At 44.4% G+C, this 19,250-nt stretch overlaps 1 protein-coding gene across 1 annotated transcript in view; it reads right to left on the reverse strand.

Annotated features, from left to right (window-relative positions):
- Window positions 1-19,250, reverse strand: part of VEGFD (vascular endothelial growth factor D) — a 442,197-nt gene that overhangs the window by 346,205 nt on the left and 76,742 nt on the right. The gene's annotated exons all lie outside the window — the stretch shown is intronic.

A 19,250-nucleotide genomic window follows, 5' to 3' on the forward strand; every position in this document is an offset into this window, starting at 1 on the left:
TGGCCTGCAGGCCATCCGTGAATGCTGGTAGAATGTTGGTGCATTTGCATTTCAATGTGTGACAGCTCAGGAGAAGGTTGATGCATGAATTTGATGAATGTTTTGAGATAGTCGGTTGGGCATGAGATGGAATTGATGAAGATGAACAGTGGTTGGCCTCTTGTTTAGTAACTGGAATCTGTACTTATAAAAAAGTACCTAAATATTTCTAGGATGGTCTGTAACTTGGAATCTTCACATCTCTCTGTGACAGCAGTGATGAGCAGCAAGTACCCATAAGAAAACTATTGTATCTTAATTTGCAGCATCTCATTATGAGAAGAAGGCTAGCCTGTGTGCCTGTTGGGTACAAATGTGTACCGCATGTGGAAGCCTCTGTATGTTTTCTGTGACTTTTCTATGTTTTTGACAGGTTTTCAACCCAGCCTGGTTTTGTCCAAAGCCTGGCAGAGAGTGGCTCTGTGTTGTATGTGCTCTACCTTAGGAGTCTTTATGACTCCCAAGGCTAGGGTACCACAAACGTACCCTTTAGTCTCCCAGAGAGAGTGACCTCCCTTTGTTAGACATGACTGAAAACAGTTCTGAGTGACATATACAGATACATGTTTGAAACAGTGTGGATTCACTCCTTTGTGTAAGAGCCATTTCTGTGCATGGGTTTGCTTGAAAGAATGACTGGCCATTGTCCTAAAAATCCTCCATTTAAATTATGCTGGGTGTGGAATACGGTGCGGTGCCACTCACTGCCTCCCAAGTGGGATAAAAGCAATCCACCCTTACCCACTCATATCAACGCTTGGGACTGTGAATCTGCACTCTGAAAGGTCTACTGCTTGAGGAAGGAACAAAGCTCTGCTCCTGCATCGTTTGATGCTCTGAATCATGTAATGGTTAAGCTATGCCTCTCCAGAAAGAACCCAAAGTGGTGATCCTTTACCCTGATCCAACTGGATCACTGCTCCTACTTGAGGCCTTGTCTCCCTGATGCTCCTGACTGGATCCAAAAGCGGGTGCGCCTTCACTGCCAGGACTCCAAAGATACTCTGCGCTAGTGAATGTTGAGCCCAGAGTTGGTAGGCGGAGGATCTCCGGGTCACCCAAATTTGTCCCTGCCTAAGGCAGAGGGCTATCAGATGAGGCCACTTAAGGACACTGCAGCTCATTTAGAGTATTGCAGTGTAGTACATAAAATGGTGGTAGTTCCATTGCTACCATTTGTACCGCACTGCCAAATTGCATCTATGCCATTGAAGTGAAGGATTTACTTTTAGAGAGATGCTGGAGGTAAATCCTCCATTTTAATGTAAAAACTGTGTAATTACCACAGGCTGATTTACTATTCCTCCCAAGTCCTCAGTCCTATGGACTCCAAGAAAGGGGACTATTTTTGCCATACTCATATATATTCCTGGAGCAGATGAATGTGTACACACTTACCCTTCAGGAGACCTTAACTCTACGATCAAAAGAACCTTTGTAGCAAAGGAGTTAAATTCCACTAGCGGTGGTAGTTAACACCCGTTCAGACATTAGGGGCACATTTTAATGGCTTTCGGCACTCACTCAGCGAGCTCTGAAATCGGAGGCAAATCACATTTTCTTAAGGCACTCACCTAGGGAGTCTGCTCAAACATTCGAGGCACATCACAGTCATACAGCACTTCTGCTTCAGAAACAGGCCCATTGTATGTTTTCCTGCATCGTGAGCCCTGAGAGCTCATGCAAGGACATGGTGTCACATTCAAAAGTGCTTTTACTTAACTCATCATTATTGAACACTCGAGTGGAGAGCAAGCTCAAGCTCCGAGCTTTCAAACAAAAGAGGTACGCAAAACAGCTTGGAATGGATGCATCACCACAATTGGTCAATCAGTCTTTTAAAGTCTTGGTCCGGCACCAAAGCAAACCTGTGAATTAAGTACAACCAATCACAGCCCTTCACTCATTCACATTCCGAATTGCAAAGCCCCACATGAAGCCCAACCGAAGTGGAGCGAATCAGACAGCTAAATAAGCCCAGAGTCTTAGTCAGTGAGGTTTGGTGGTTGGAGTAGGAGCTGACAGGAAGGGGTTGGAGCAAGTTAGAGAGGGAGAAAGGAGTTTGGTGGAAGAGTAGACAGAGGAGAAGGTTGGAAACAAGAGGCAAAGATAGGGCAGGAGGAGGTTGGTTGGAAACATTAGGTGGCAGTTAGTTGGTGACTTCAGGAGGAGGGTGGTTTTAGACTTTAGAAGAAGGTCGGTTGGAGACATCAGGAGGTGGTTACTTGGAGAAATAAGAGGGAAGTTTTGGTGGGTGCATTAAAGGGACGTTGTTTGTACACCTGAGAGGGAGGTTGCTTGGAAGAATCAGGAGGAGGCTAGATTGGGACATCAGGAGACGAGGATTGGAGGAAAATGTCAGAAGGGGGGACAGGAGGCTATTAATGCCATAGCTAGCAAGTTCAGGAAGGTAACAGGGGGTAGAGGTGGGACCCTGATCCGTAGGAGTCAAGCCGGTGGTTAGAGGTGAAATGAGCGTGTGATGTGGCATTGAGGAGATTGAGATCCATAGCAGGCGTAGATCAGCAGTGAGGAGGGAAGTCAGAACTGTAAGAAAGGAAGGTGATGGATCCCTGAAGCTTGCCTGTGGAATCTGGACAAGGCAAATAGAGTAGGATCGGTCTTAAAGTTGAAGGGAAACACAGCTACTTCCTACAGCTCATGGTGGAGAAATAGCAATGTCTGCAGCAGGGGTCTGCAACCTGCGGCTCTCCAGATGCTTTGGACTACAACTCCCATAATCTCTCACTATTGATTATCCTGGATAGGCTTGATGGGAGTTTTAGTCCAAAACATCTGGGGAGGTAAAGGTTGCAGACCCCTGGTCTACAGCAACTACAAAGCCGACAGGAGGTGTTCGTATCCCATCAACAACCAAAGACAAGCACGAAGACACAGAGAGGAGCTTTGAGGCTGTGAGTGATGGGGAAGTTCCCTGAACTTTGTGAACTTCCTAAGGAAACTTTCACACTGATGGACTTGTTGAAAAGAGACTATTCTGACACCTTATGGTTTTAGTTTGATTAAGAGTACGTTTGTGTGTGAAGTAAAATCTATTTACGAATTGTGCTCTGGCTCTTTGTGAACCCCACTCTGTTATATGACATGGCCTTTTTACAAATGTATGATGCTCGGTAGATTGCAACTGAGACCCACGCACATAACCTATCAGAGAACTGGAGCATTATCATTGCAATTTTAGCCTTGGTTGTCATCTTAGATATTTTATCAGGACACATTTATAAAAGGGGTACATTTTGTGAGCACATCACACATTCATTTACCAGTATTAATTGCAGTTTAGCTAAACTAGAAATATTTCTGCAGTTCACATATTTGGGGTTAGAGTACACCAGATATCTCATCCAGTAGGATCATATCATCCTTATAAATTAAACATTAAATGGTTATCTCCCTGAACCTCGGACAGAAACATCCTTACCTTATACTGCACCTGTGGCAGATCTGCTAGATAGGAGTCAGAACACATCCTGCTATTGATCATTTTAGAATGAAAATTAATAATAGTGGTTTCTGTTCTGCCCAGGAAACCCTGGCCTCATGTCTCATAATGCTAGATCATCAGCACAGTGTGGTGGGTCAGAAGCATGAGAAGGACCAGGGTTCACCATGTGCAAGTTGACTTTATTCAAAATAAAGGGAAAAAGCCTAACTTTCCCTAATTTAAGGATGGCTCTACCAAACACAACTAAACTACGGTGCTTGTCGTCAGTGTAAAGGTCCTATTGAATGTCCATCCTCAGTCACAAATCTACCCTATCCTGCCCTACCGCTAATACTAAAGAACTAAAAACTAGGAGAATGACGCGCTTCTCCTAGGCAGAAAGATCTCTTTTCAATTAATGTTCATATTTAATCCTTAAATATTGTTTTTCTATTTTCTTTACCAGTTCATTTATTTCTGATGTAGGACTTTGCAGCACCTGGTTTAGAGTTCCTTTTGGTCTCCTTACAGGCTCTTGCTCAGGGGTACTGACCCCTGTCTTCCTCGGTTCTTTGTTCTTGTCAATGAAAACAATTTCTTAATCTGATAGTGTTGGTTTCACTACAACAAGAATAATTATTGTGTCTCCCAGTTACTGCTCTTTCTCCCTTATATCTGTATCTTGTACCAAGGGTTTATCCTCACACTTTTTATGATCGTTGATACTACTGGGACGAGTAGGAGGAGTCCCCCAGTAAACTTTACTTTTCTGATAGCTTCCAGTGTTACTTGGACGAGTCGGATTAGTCCTGTAGTAAGGCTCACTTGTCTTACTGTTTTTGGTACTACTGAGACGAGTATGATTAGTCCCATAGTAATGCTTGCTCTTCTTAATGCTTTCGGTACTACTGGGACAAGTATGATTAGTCCCTTAGTAATGCTTGCTCTTCTTACTGAACCGCCAATTAGGGGATCACCACTCACTCCAGTCACCCCTCTTCCCAGATCTCCCGCTCTACCTGTTATCTTCTTGGCTTCGGGTATGTGTCATGGGGTTGGCGTCTCTCTGTTTCTGAGCAGCTTCGTTCGGCCTTTGCAAGATCGCTTCTGTACTTCTGTCTTCTCTTACGGTATGTCTCAGCGTACCTCTTGGATTGTTCTACTAGTTTGGAGAGGGCTTCCCTCCCTTGGTAATCGTACGTCCCGTACGTTTCCCTTTGCAGGTTAACTTCTTTCTCCGGTACCTCCTGGGATACCTCTTCCTGCAAGGCACCGGTACAGAGAGTCTCCTCTCCTTTTGTGATCCAACCGCCATCTTCTACGAGTGATCCCCTCCTGGGATACTCATTTGGTGCAGAGCCTCTGCCTTTGGCTTTCTTGATACAGGTTATTCTCGTTCACCTGTTTCTTAACCGGACCCATTTGAAACATTCAGGTCTCTCTTCATCTTGACTCTGCTCCTCCCATTTATATGTTGCCAGTTCAAGGCTTTTCCCAAGCTCACACAGTAGTCCTTCCTTCGCGTTTGGAGTAGGTTTGGACCAACTCTAATTGGGCTTCCTCGCCTCAGTGTCAGGCAGGTTATTAATCTCTCCTCCTCTCTGGTGTTTACTCAACTGAGTACCTAATTGATATGTGTCTTCAGTTAAGGTACAACTGTCACATATATAAGAAGATTCTGGCTTTATCAATACCTTCTGGTTAGTCTCTTTAATTGTATGATGAGGGAGTTCCGTCTTGGAATGGGAGACCCTATCCTCAAGATGGGAATCTCTCCATGTGAGATCCTACTTTACGCCACCCCTAGGCGGAATACAGCGAAGCAGGTTCACCTCCCTAGTCTCACAAGAAGAGGCTCCCCTGTGGGGAGAAGACTGAATTGTGCGATTTGTCACTACAGACAGAAGTCCTGAGTACATTACCAATGCAGCTAGTTTCCTCAGAAGTTGCCTCCTTTTACCCCTGTTGGACTCAGTGTAGAAGCCATCACAAAGAGCTTTAAACATAGGCCTTCTGTGTATTTGCAGCACTACTCAGGAATGCAAGCCCATGATAAATAGTACTGAGCGTGGCCTCAAAACCCATCTTATTAACAGGACAGATATCCTTATTTTCATTACCTTTCTGTAGATAAACTAAATTCCTTTTTAGAGAAAAATGTCTTGGTGGGGTTAGAAGAGAATTAAGGGAAATAGATGCAAGCTCATTTATCTTTCCTTTTAATACCCTACCATTAAATGTTGCTATATGCATGTATACAGAGCCTCTTGAAATTTAGTTAGTTCATTCTTCAAATTAATTTCTGTCTTAGTCTTCAATATATACTCTCCTTAGATATTAGCTGGAAAAACATCACATTCTTAAGTAATTTCCATTGATGTACCCACTTCAGTAATTTCAAAGTGCCTTTATAGTCTTGTCAATTTTTCTGACAAGTTAGCTAAACATTTTCCCTGTTGAGTTTTTATTTAAGTACTTACGGGGCATGTAAACCCTGTAAATGTCCCTAGTGATCTTAATTCTTTAAGAGTTAATGTGTTCTAAAGGCTCTCTATTCCTAAAGTGAGATTCCACACACAGCAGGCTGACTGGGCTTCACTGGTCGGTGGCAGCCTTCTATGATTATGTTGGATGCAATGAAAAGTCTTACATCATTGTATTTAGAGCCTGAGGAGGTCCACCACGCTATATAAGCTTTGCCCCCCTCGAATGCCCTTTGCTTACCTACAGAAGCTTCTGGTCAATAGTCAACCAAATCTCTTAGAAGGTTATATGGATCATTTGTTACACTGAACAAATTAAAGTCCATGCTGTGTTCGGTAAAATACAATGCCTTATCTGGATTTCGGTTAGTTCTTTGAATATCTATAAGAGTAGGTAAGTAAATCATATTGCATTATCAACGAAAAAGTGGTGGAACAGTCTTCAGACCAGTATGGTTCACACAGCTTAAATGACAATACAGAGAAAAAAAAAAGTATAGAAAACACTGTTCCATTACTCCTGAAGCCTGAGCGTGTTGGGATCAAACGGCGCCATTATCTTTGCAGTTCTTCAACAACCTCTTTATTATTGTAGCATTCACTAAATAGGAACAACCCTTTGAAGAGGTTTCCAGTTACGACCTCAATGACTTGCGTAAATGGTGTCCCTTTTTTGCACATAACCCACACTTTACTTGAATCAAAGAAATATAGTGTTACGCTCACCTGGTATCTACGGGGACGCCACCCAGCTGCCGGAACCCTGGTGCCCTTCTCGGTCGCTCCCGGGTATTATCAGCGGGGAGTTCTTTCTGGAAAACAGGTGGGCAATGTTCAAGATTGAGCAACTGCGGAAATAACAACCCAAAACCCGGTATGCCCGCAGCGCCTCCCCGGGCCTTTCCTCACCTTGTTTTGGGCTTTGACGAGCTCTCCGCCCTGCCTTCTTGGCAGGGGCGCGTTGTCCTCTGTGGGCGATTGCAATCGAGTTACTTCACTGATGCTGCCCCTTTGAGCCTCTCAGGTAGGTCTTATTACTGTTATTCTGTAAGTGTTTCTGTGAACTAATGATGTCTTTTCTCTCCCAGTAGGTGCGCGAGAGTCCGTTGTGGGCCGTTGGCTGGATTTGGGCTCACCGGCAAGTGATGGTGTTTCGGGAGCACCTCGATGCGGTAAGTGGGCGCTATACGTAGCGATATGGTGCCGTGCTTCTGCTAACCTGTTGTCTTTTATTCCCGTTGGCTGCTGCGTTCACCGAAGCAAGAAGCTCCTAAGCGTTGCTGGTCGATGGGCGACTTGAGAGGTAAATTGCTGGCTCTGATGTAAATGTCTAATGTCTCTTTTCTCTCTTTTTGCAGGTTCGAAGATCCAAGAAGCTTGCTGTTCCTTGGGTGCTTATTGCAGTCTGCGGTGGAATCTCAGGTAAGCTGCTGAAAATAACGGTGTCCCTTTGTTTTGCAGGTGCAGACTTTTTGAGGTTCGAAGATGCTGCAGAACACGATGAGCGTCACGTTGCTGGAATGCAAAGTAACGCTAAGCGTGTACTGGAGTTTGGGTGTGGTTTATATAGCCTGCAGGCATCCCAGGTATCACTGGGCCTGCCACACCCAAAATGCTAGACCGCATGGTTCAGTTTAGGAACTGAGCTATGTGGAGGCATCCATGTTGTTGCGCAATGCCCTTATGGGCCCTGATTACTGCTCTAGCATATGAGCATGGCGCCAAAGGCGCCAGGTGTGACTCCAAGAGAGTCTGGGGGCAAATGTCAAGGCCCTTGAGGGCCTGATGGGGGTAGAAGTAGCCCACCTGGCCTGGCTATCCAGGCTTAGGGCAGGGATCATGACATATAGTTGCAGTTATTTGATAGCAGTTCTGTCATGCTACAATGCAGCTGGTGAGCAAACCGTGGGATTTGCAGTTTAGGCTGTTCTTGAGCTCCAGACTGCACCTTCGATACAAATTCACAATGGTGCAGTGGCCTGTTCACATGAATGCTGCACACTACACAATGCAGTCGGTGGGTCATTTTTTCAGTGGTGCCCAGTGCTGCATTTACACAGATTGGCTGATTCTTCTTTAATCGGCCCACTGCTCCACTTCTGAAACTTAAGGTCTAGTTTACCTCAAATCCCTCAACAAGATTCAGGGATTCAAAGTGTTCTTGTCACTGTAGTGGCAAGTTTCTTTCAAAAAAGCCTTTGGATTTTTCGCTGGTGGTCTATGTTCTGTTTTCAGTGGGTCACTGATTCTCCAACTGCCTCTCATGCAAGGAAGACCTAAAGGACAGGTAAGTTCACCATGGCGGGGACAGGCGATCTTGGCATTCCCTCTCATAATACTTGTTACAGCAAAAGGTCACAACCACTGCTGGCTGGTGGATGCTCTCTAGGATCCAATGTAGACACATTCTTGTGACTGGATCCACACAGAGGTCACAGCCAGGTGATTTAGGACAGTGTATCTGGGGGCCTGTGGCTTGGCCTGTCCTCCTGCATAAGGGAAGGGAGTGCCATATTTCCATCTCTTAGGTGGGCTACTGTGTGCATAGGCTCCTTGCCTCAGAAAAGATTCTGGGGAAGATTCCAACCAACAGAGCACCCTCAGATTGATAACCAAGGTACGGGTGAAGACTCTCTGCTAAAATAGAAACCAGAAGAGCTGAGTGATACCTTAAAACCCAATCATAGGCTTGCATTCAAGCAACATATTGGTCCCCACTATCACTGCTGGACTCCACATTCAAACTTTCCATGGCATCTTCCTGGGATTTTACTCTGATGTACATTCCGCCCAAAAGAAATCAGGCACCACTTAGTTATCCTGCCAGATCCCTGATGAGGTCTTGCATGTGCACTCCACAGGGAAAAGGTTGGGTTAATCACTCAGGACAAAATGTAAATATTTAGGGGCCTCTTGCCAAGATGCTGATTAGGACTTGCTACCTCAGACACAGGATTCAGCAACAGTCAGAAGTATGCAGCACCCTACACCAGCACATCATCCTTTTCATATGCAACACATTCATGGCAGTATCTAAGACCTTGGTGGAAAGGATGATACATTTGCCCCACACTCTACTCTCTCGCTATATGTGGTTAAAAACTAACTGGAAATGCAAAAACCCTATTTTCCCTTTCCTTTTGGTGAAGATGCTGAAAGTGGTGAAGTCCAAATTGCACTTTGATTGGTCAAGCTAGTGATTACCAGGCAAAGTGAAGAGATGATCACACATTCTGCTATCACAGTTTTTCAACCAAGACACATCCTTTTGGTAACATTGTTGGTGATATTACCTTTTACCCCTGCTACATTGCCCAGAGTGCTTGCGTCATTCACATTCTGCATATTCTGTGTTCCATATGGGTGGGTATTTCTTTGTTTTTTCAAGCATAGGTATATCGCATATGTTGTGTTCCATTCAAGTGTATATATTTTATAAAACCTTGATTGGACATTCCTTCATTTTGAACTGCTGTGTGGGTTGCTACTGGATCACAGACACACAACTTCTAAAAGTGTAGCCTTCCTTTTTTCGAGGTTACAGCAGAAGATGAAGAAGGTTTATAACTTGACTGTGACTGTTATACCTTTATGATTGGGATCATTGTTGGTTTGTAGAAGAATGGGGAGTTAGTAGGCAGTTCAGCCACTATCTCACCTGTGTGCTCCTGCACAGAGTAGAAGTAATTTCGTCACACTTGGTCTTGAGAGCTGCAATAAGAAATTATCTTCTTTCTTTTAAAAAAAGGTGTGATCACCAGTAACATTCATAGAAATGGCTTTTTAGGCCAGCCATGCCATAAAGGATAAGCTTTACAAATGGCCTAATTTATTATGCATAGGATCCTGCCTTCCCTTTAGTTGGGATGTGAAGTTAGTAACATGTCTTCTCAATAACATGCCTGCAGTCAATACGCTAGAACAAAGGAAACATCAGGTTAATCCATCAGCATATGCAAACAATTCTACTAGAAAGGAACCGCTGCTTGCTCTTCCTGTGTGAATAATCCCTATGTACCTCCATCCTCACCCTAAAAGGTATAGGCATCAGTCCGTGCCCTTCACCCCCCTAACCAAACGTGTAAAGTAGGATGTATGTACAAGGGCAAGCAGCATGTAAAGGGTGCATTCAAAGAAACTATGAATAGTAGAGCCCATGCTGTTATCAGAGTCTTCCATGGCATTTTACCTTTAACCCTTTGACGATAATCTCTGATGTTATGAGGCAAGCTATGATGTCCTTTCAATTGTCCATGATGTGAGACTGTCCTCGATGTGTAAAACTTGAATTGTGAGATCTAGGTCTGTCTTTTTGTAGACCTTTGCTTTCCTCGTCCTGTTTTTTTTAAAGGATCCTGCCATCTCATTGAGTGCCGGTGTTTTATTTCTGATATCCAAATCTGCCCCATCGCTCTATTCTGAGAGGCTGAGCCACTTTCTCAGGAGGGAGGCCACTAAGGGAGGAGATCCGTCAAGTGTCCATTTTTACATCCACTTGGGGTTGCAGGAATCAAGCAACATCTTCTGGTTCGATACATTATTTTGCAGTCCCAGTGGGGTAACTAGTGATGATTTTAGCTGCACCTAATAGACCAAGTCTTGTTTTTGAGTTTCCCCTTTTCCATTGATGAGCGTGAATAATCTGTCTATGATCCTCAAAGGTGAGTGGGAATTTCCTTTTTGCCTCTTCTAGGATTAGTCGTGTGTGCTGATGTTGTAGAAGACATAAAATGAAAGTTCTGGGCCCTTCTCTTTGTGAATCTTCTTGCAGTTCCATCCTGTGGGCAAGTTGTGTCGCCAGTGGAGGACAAATGTGGGTTGAAGGCTTTCTGGAACCAAGAACCCATGAATTTCACTGCATCTGTTCCTTACATCTTCTACGGAATTCCAAAGAAGTGGATGATGCTTCTCCTTATTTTCTGTATCAATGGAAGCTTTCTCAAGTTCTATCACTCTAAGTTGAAGGTGACCCATGCACTCCATTAAATGTCTCAGGCTGGATATGTCTGACTGTTACGCTTACAGATTTAATTTCCCACACGTAAAGACTTTATCTAATTTTAAATGTCTACTGTGCCCTGATAAAATTGAAGAGATACAGTGCATGATTAAAGAGAGGTCGGCCAATCGTTTGGCTATGTCATGTTGAAGCAGATTATATGATCCCACAATGTTGAGGGAGACCAGGCGTTGTAGCTCATAATTACCTGTGTATCCTTCAGTTCTGCAGTGTGATTTTCTTCTCTGCCGCCATATTGTTGGAAGGGTTTTCACATGCAAAGTTTAAGAGAAGTAGGATGAGCATTAATATTCGCCAACGCGAGCCAAAAGAAAAATCTGGGTGTATGTATCACTCATGCTTACAGAAGTAGGACAAGATCTTATTCCCATGTAGTTCCATAAGGTTTATTCTGGGTTGCTAAGGGTGAGTAATGGTCATAATCCACTGTTAATTGATTAATATGGACGTATGCAAATCTGTAGAATACAGAGCATCCAGTAGTGTATAGTGGTGTACTCAAAGAAAATAGCTGCCATGGGGGATGTTCAAGTCACTAAAGAATAGTGGAGTATTGCTTCCGATGCTCGGTCACGGTGAGCATTGATTGCCGACTTCAATGTCTGGTCTGTCGAGGCGATCATGTTGCCGCAAGTGTGTTTGCATTTGAAAGGAGATTCACAGATGTATGGCTCTATGCTCCAAGGGAACAACTGTGCATCTTGCATGCTCTCGCTGAGAGCGCCGCTCCAGTATCCACGCACAAGCAGTTTCTAAGGAACAGGTAAATCAGGATGCCCAGCTACGGCAGAGATATCTCTCCCATAACAGAGTTGCCATTAGAGGGGATGCAAAATGACAGAGAAAGAAGGGGGTATCACTTGACTAGTTATTTTTTTATTGTCGGCCATTGTGCGTCTCATCACCAGTTTCAAGAAGTCAGACAGGACCGAAAAAATATTGTGCCGCTCAGTATAGTTAATGTCACCGAATTTCTCTTAATCCTTCTGAACATGACACATTTAGGAGGATTCTGGGCATAGAGCTCCAAGCTAAGCAGCCATTTTCTAGGCAGCCAACCATCCCCCTATACATGCATTTTAATATAAATATATACACCTTCATGAGCACTTCTATAACATGCTAGATTGTTCTAGAAATGCATACAAATTACAAGTGTAAATTATGAATCAGGCAAGATTGCGCGTTTCATGTGTTTATCACTTGTGCACTTTTTCAAGGCTAGAAAGTCCTAATCAATACTAAACAACTCCCTTGTTGGAGGACTACTGCAACAGGGCTGTTGGTACTGGAAGTCTGTATTGCGAGAAGCTGCTGGAAGATGAGGGTACAGAGGGCTTGGGGGCAGCAAAGGAGGCTGAGCAGGAAATATTTATACCGGACCCCATAAGGCCGGGTAGGCTGGGTAGCCCAATTGCTGGGGGCCATGCCTATTCTGACCTGGATCCCTCCTCAGTCTGCGAGGGGGATAAGGCGTGGTTGGAATCTTTATTGGATGATAAATTAAAGCCTCTTGAGACAATCCTAAAATTCTTGCAGGGACTGAAGGTGGGGGTCCTAAATACTTTAGCAATAATGGATGACTCCATTAGATCCCTCTCTACTAAAATATGTGAACTGGCCCAAGCTAGATCGGAAGAGGTGGTTGGTCATGGGCAATGTGCCTTATGTGTGTCGTTGGAGGGTGGACACTCCCATGGCTGTAATAAGGTAATGGAGGAGTCCAGTCAGCAACCACCTGTCACAATTTTAGTCGATTTGAACGAAGGGCTTGTGGCTCCCAAGGCAGGGAAAGGGGTCTATTTGTAACAATAAGAGGGGTCAACATACTGTGAGAGAGAAGGATACCAAAGAGTCTGACTCTCTACAGGGGGTTGAGGACCAACTAGACCTAAACTTACCACCAGAAGCAGTTCCGTTTGTGGGGATTATCACCGGCCTCCTAGGCCTCCCGAAAGGTAGCTTTGAGTCAACCCTCTCCCTCATTAATAAGGCTTCGCATTGGATTAATTCCAACTTGATGGGTCCTAAGGTAGATCCCGCAATTGTCCGCATGGCTAGGAGAGTGGGTTGGGTAGGCAGTAGGCCTAAAAACCTCCAAGGTGACTGTGTTGTGGTGACCTTCTCGGACACAACTATGGCAGACTAGCTTTTGAGTTCTAACCTTGCCCGAGGTCTTAAGCCAAATGGAAACAGACTCTTTAGTAAGCTTCTCCCCCTGGACTACTTCTATGTGAGGGTCGGGGGACAGTTGGATAGGAGTGAGTCTCGGGGCAGCAGGGTCGGAGAGGGGCAGGGTGCAGGGGGAACAGTGAACCTCCCAGCCCGCCCAGTTCTCAACTCTCACATTAAAGGGGGGCTGGAGCTCAGTCCCCGTGAAACGAGGACTGAGTGTTAATAAGGAAAGGGCTCCAGCTGTTGCAGTGGGTCTGGCGAATCAGTTTGAGATCCTCACTTCTTGTGAGGATATGGACTGACAGTTGGATGTCTTAGGTGGTTGCGCCCTCCCTGAAGCCAGATTGGGAATGCAAACAGTGGTTTCCTCTTTCGACGGCAATGTTCAAGCAACCAAACCGGCTGAGTTTCGCTTGCTCTCCTGGAATATTGCAGGCTCAAGGAGGAAGATGGAAAATGTTCTGGTTGTTGAGTTTCTTCAGGCCAATGTGGTGATTCTCCTACAAGAAACGTGGGCATTGGAAGCTCCACAGTTAGATGGTTTCATATCATATGGAATCCCGGCCAAGAAAAAACCGAGGGGGAGATGTTATGGTGGTCTAGCTATTAAACTGGGGAGTTAAGGTAACAGACACTAATATGGATTATTTTCAGGTGGTTCACCTTTTAACAACAAGGGGTGAAACCTTCTGCTTTATTAACTTTTACAATAGTCTGCATATCTCGGAGGCAGATAGACTGATGAAGGTTAAAGGTTTTATGGAAGACCTTTTGTCGGCAGGAAGGGAGAGAAATGTAGCATACATATTGGGTGGCGATTTTAATATTAAGATGGGAATGGGTGGGGTCAATGATCATTTTGATCCTCTGGAGGACCTGTCTATGAATATTCCATCTCCACGTATGAGTGATGAAAGGGTCTGCCCAAAGGGACTACAAATGTGCTCATGGCTGTCAGAGTGGGGACTACGAACGGTTAACGGTCGCTTGGCCCCGGATATGCCGGGCCAGGTGACCTTTAAAAATCATTTGGGCTCCTCAACAATCGATTATTTTTGCATCTCTTTGAGCATCTGGGAACGGGCCCTGAGTTTTGAGGTGATTCATGATGTGAATAGTGACCACCACCCTATCTGTTTGGCACTAAAAGGATTGCTAGAGGTAGGGACATACTCGGTTGTTGCTCCTTGTCCAGAGAAGGGAGTTTCTTCCGGCTCAAGAAGAATTAAATGGGGGACTATTTTGGAGGAGGAATGGCACTATGAGTCAATTGCGGCTAATAAGCCTCTTTTGGCAGGAATATTGGGGGATAGTTTACCAACAAAGCTAATTGTAGACAATTTTGTGAAGCTAGTGGGTGCACTATCCAATACATTTACGATAGTAAGTAAGAACAAGGGGAAAGCACTGCAGAAGGGGTGGTTTGATGAGACCTGTAGAGGGGCGAAGAGAGGTTTATTGAAGACTCTGAAGGACCCATCATCTAGCAGAAGGGAGATTACCCAGGCTAGAGCACATTACCAAAGGGTGTTTAAGAGAAGGAAACAGGAAATTGAGGAGGAGTCCCGGGAGGACTTTCTGAATGTAGTCAAACGACGGGATCAGAAGGCTTTCTGGGAGTTTGTGAAGGGCGGTTCGGTTGGGTGTGGATCTAATGTGGGCAGTGGGACCCATGTAGAGGAACAGGCATGGATAGAGCATTTTGAGAGCCTGTTTGGGGTGGTGACCTCTGTGAGCTGGGTCGGTCAGACTGTATACTGCCTTAATTAAAACTTGGAGAAGTGAAGAAGGGCATTAACCAACAAGCCCATAACCGGGCGCCTGGCCCGGATATGATCCCATCAGATGTGTTTCAGGAACCTCTGGACTTGTGGGCACCACTTCTAACTGTGGTGTTCAATGCCTGTATGGACGTCGCGAGCTATCCCCCCTCATGGAAAAGGGCCATTATTTTTCCTATTTTTAAAAAAGGGGACCTGGCGAATCCAGGTGCATATAGACCCATTTCTTTGTTGGACTGTCTTTTAAAATATTCGGGAGAGTGGTGTTAGCACGTATTGAACTATGGTTGTCGGAACATCCAGTGCTATCAGACATCCAGCTGGGTTTTCGTCCAGGGGTTGGAACCATGGAACAGAGTCTCAACCTGTACCTCATAGTGGTGAATTTGTTTTTTTGGAAGGGTGAGCTGGTGTACCTGGCATTCATGGACCTGAGCACGGCTTTTGATAAGGTTGACAGGACGAAGCTCTAGGCCGTGCTCAGGTCATTGTGTTGTATGGGGGATATATTGAGGGTTTTGGTTGATATACACACCGACAATGAGGCCTGTGTGCGCAGTGGTCCGGGGGGCCATTGCACAGCATGTTTCAGGGTCGGGTGTGGTGTGCGACAGGGCTGCGTATTGGCCCCAATCTGTTTCTGTTTATATATTAATGGCCTTCTACTACATCTGACAAACATATTGGCTGATCTTTTGGTTCTGGGGGCTCTGGCTTTCCCAGTATTAGCATACGCGGATGATACTGTATTGATACCAAGAACCCTGAGAGCATTGCAGACTCTGATAAACGCATATACAACCTTATGTGTGATCTAGGGTTAAAAAAGAATACTAAAAAAATCGGCTGTGATGGCTTGTGTGGGCAGAAAACAGCTAGTTTCAATGAAACCGATGCTTTGTGCCGGAGAAGTTATCCCTAGGGTTAAGATTTTTGACTATCTGGGAATAAGCTTCTCAGAAGCGCTAACTGGGAAGGCCCACCTAGCCAAACAATCGGCCAAAATGAGTCAGCAAATTGGTTGTATTTATGTCAAGGTGTATGAGTCAGCCTTTGGAGGTGATTTCCTAAATTTATGCTGAGCAAGCCAAGGCAGTCACAATGTATGGTGCCCCGATATGGGGTTTTCAGAGGGCCGACGAAATACAAGTTAAGGAGAACAAATTCCAAAGGAGACTATTGTTCTGGGAGCACCAGTGGGCGCTTGCTCAGACCCTATTTTGGGTGTGGTTGTGGACGAATGAATATGCGTCCCTTAGCCACTTTATGATTAGGTCCGTGTTGGGAAGGGCGGGGTGGCAGAGAATCCCGTGGCTAACCTACATCGCTAAAGCCCTGGGAGAGGCCAACCTGAGTGTACTTTTTCCACCAGGGGATCGTATAACAAAAGTAGAGGGGAATAGCCATAAATTGGTGCTGAGAGACCCTTTTGTGAGGAAAAGAATACTTTTAGAGTACGATAATAAATCTGCACAATTACACTCATTGATTAGCAGGCCAGGTGTTATCCAACCGTACTTAATATGGGGTTCCTACCGGAAGGACAGATGGCTACTTACTAGGGCAAGATTTGACTGGCTTCTTTTAAGAGGAAATACTGTCAGATGGAAGGGGTTCCCGGACTCTGCCGAGTGCCCTGTGTGCGGCCATTATAATGAAGATCTGGCCCATGTGTTGTTGTTTTGTACAGGGTACTCCGGGATCCGGAGAGTAACCCTGATCCCTGTTCTTAAAAAGGCAGAGATCTGTTATTATAAAGTGGCTCTTATCTTTCTATTGAGTGCTGACTCTGTTCTCACTGATTGGGCATTGCTCTCTTTCTTGAAGAGAGCGATGTACTTTAGAAAATGTCTGATGCAGCTACAGGGAGACTGAGACCTTGCTATTGGTTGGTGGACACTAATTGAAAAAGGCTGCCATTGTAAGAAACTTCAAGCTAACTGTGTAGGGGGAATAGTTACTCAAGCAGTACCATGAACTATATGTTATGGTACCTGTCTTTGTGTGATAAAGCATTTGTATGTGATCATAGGGTGGACTTTTTTATGAACTAGGATGTTTTACTGATTTATGTAATTCTGTACTTGTGTTTTATGTTTTTTTTATTATCCGAAATAAACTTTTTTGACTTGACAATACTAAACATTATCCAGTCTTCCATATGTATGCTCATTATGCACTATGAAGACGTGGTATAGCAGTGTCTTATTGGTCAGTCTAAAACCCAAATAATCATAACTTTTTAGAAGCACTTCAAATTGGTAACAGCTGTCTGTAGTCTTCTATTCATAATGTCACTTCAAATCAGATTAGCTTATCGCTTTCTTATTTATTATTATTGCCAATCTGTAAGAGTGTGAAAAGTGACCAATCAGAAATCATTAATCAAATTAAGAAAGGGTGCATTAACCAAATTGCTTTACCCTGGAAAATAGCAACAGGACTTGCCTTTACATTTAAGAACTCTTTCTTAAGCCTTATTTCTTTTTTCAGGGGATATACAGTCATCGGGCTGCTTGGCCAACATAACATTAATTTCTCATGGTGTGGCCAGTAAAGAGAGACATTGTAATCCATGTTTCCAATTCGTCAACTAGGTTTTTTAAATAAAGAGTAGAGTCATTTTTATGGCGTTATTTTATGTCAAGGTAATTTATTCCATGCACCGCTGCCATTTGCATGGTCTGCAGGCTCCTGTGTGTCTGTAAGAAAGTCGGTGGGGTAGGTTAGTGAAGGAAGAGGGATAGGATAGAGGTTGTGCTCTTCTGTTGATGCTTGCAGAACCAGGAGAAACTAGTGTCTGTGCGTGTCAGCTTTCTGAGTGTGCTTTGTTGTGTGCAATGGGCTTGTTGTGTCCAGAGGAGAAACATTCAGTGTCTGGGTTGTTTGTTGTTTGTAGCTGTTTGTTCTTGTGGTGGATGTGTGGCTTGTGTGTTTTTGAGTATAGTATGGCTGGGCTTTTGGACGTGTGTGATATGTGGGAGGTATGAGGGAGAGGAGCAAGTGGGGTGGTTAGTAGGTTTTGCTTAGGGTTTATGGTTGTTTCGACGGCCTTGAGTCTGGGGTATGAGTTGTGGGGTACCCATTTTTATGCTTGCCTCAGTGAATGGAATAGCCAGGTTTTCAGTCATTTTCTGAAGTTAGGTGATCTTCTGTTGTTCTTATTTCCTTCGGTATCGAGTTCCACAGTTTGGCTATCAAACGGGAGAATGCACTTCCTCATAATTTCCTTTTCTCATAGTGTTTCATTTCTATTTGGACATCGTTGCTTGATCTTAGGTTTCTTCCTGGCTGCTAGCGGTTGATTTTGGCTTGGAGAAATTGGGCTCCTTGCCAGTGTAGTGATTTGTGAGCGATGCAGAGGGCTTTGAGTTAATGCATTGTTTTACTGAAAGCCAGTGTAGGCTTCTCAGGGCTGGTGTGGTGTCTTCTGTTTAGTCTCAAGAGTAATCTTGCTGCAATATTTTGGATGTGTTGGAGTTTTTTTGTGAGGCGTTCTGGCATTCCAAGGTAGAAGCTGTTTGCGTAATCTAGTCTGAATAGTACCAAGAAGTTGATTGCGAGAGTTCTGTGTGTGAAGGTGAGGTAAGGGAGTATCGCTCTAATTAGTCGCAGGAGGTAGAACCATTTCTTTGCTATTGCGCTGACTTGTGGTTCTAGTGAAAGTCCATTGTCCATGAGTATTCACAGGTTTTTGATCACAGAAGATGTCTCCAGTTGGGGTCCCATGCATGGTGGCCAGCTCAGGTGTGTATGTGTTGCATTGTCTTCTGGGGGGGAGATCATTATTTCTGATTTGGTCGGGTTTAGTTTGAGATTTTTGTTTCCCATCCAGATGTATATGTCAGAGAAGTATGTGTTGTTTGGGTTTTGGGTCGAGGTTATCTTGAAGATGGGTGGGTTTTGTCTTCGTAGTTGTAGGCGGTCAGTCAATGGGTTTGAATGAGTTTCATTAGGCATGTAGATGTTTAAGAGGAGTAGCAAGAGGCTCGATCCTTGTGGTACGTCGCTTGTGATTTTTTGAGTGTATGATGTAAAATGCAGTAAGTATGTTCTTTTAGATCGGTTGGTGAGAACAGATTTCAGCCACTTTAATGCAGTCTTCTATGCTGCATTCCTCCAGACTCAGGATTAGTGTTGTGTGCCTGATTCTGTTGAAGGTGGCTGATATGTCTAGTAGTATGAGGATTGATCAGGTGCTGTTGTCTGCGTTTATTTTTAGGTTGGCTAGAAGTGCTGATTCCGTTCCTCTCATGGGTCTGAAGCCGACTTAGGAGTGGTTGAGTGTTCCGTTGTTTTCTACATAA

Source organism: Ambystoma mexicanum, chromosome 7p (assembly GCF_040938575.1).
Source record: "Ambystoma mexicanum isolate Mex_15411 chromosome 7p, UKY_AmexF1_1, whole genome shotgun sequence".
NCBI lineage: Eukaryota > Metazoa > Chordata > Amphibia > Caudata > Ambystomatidae > Ambystoma > Ambystoma mexicanum.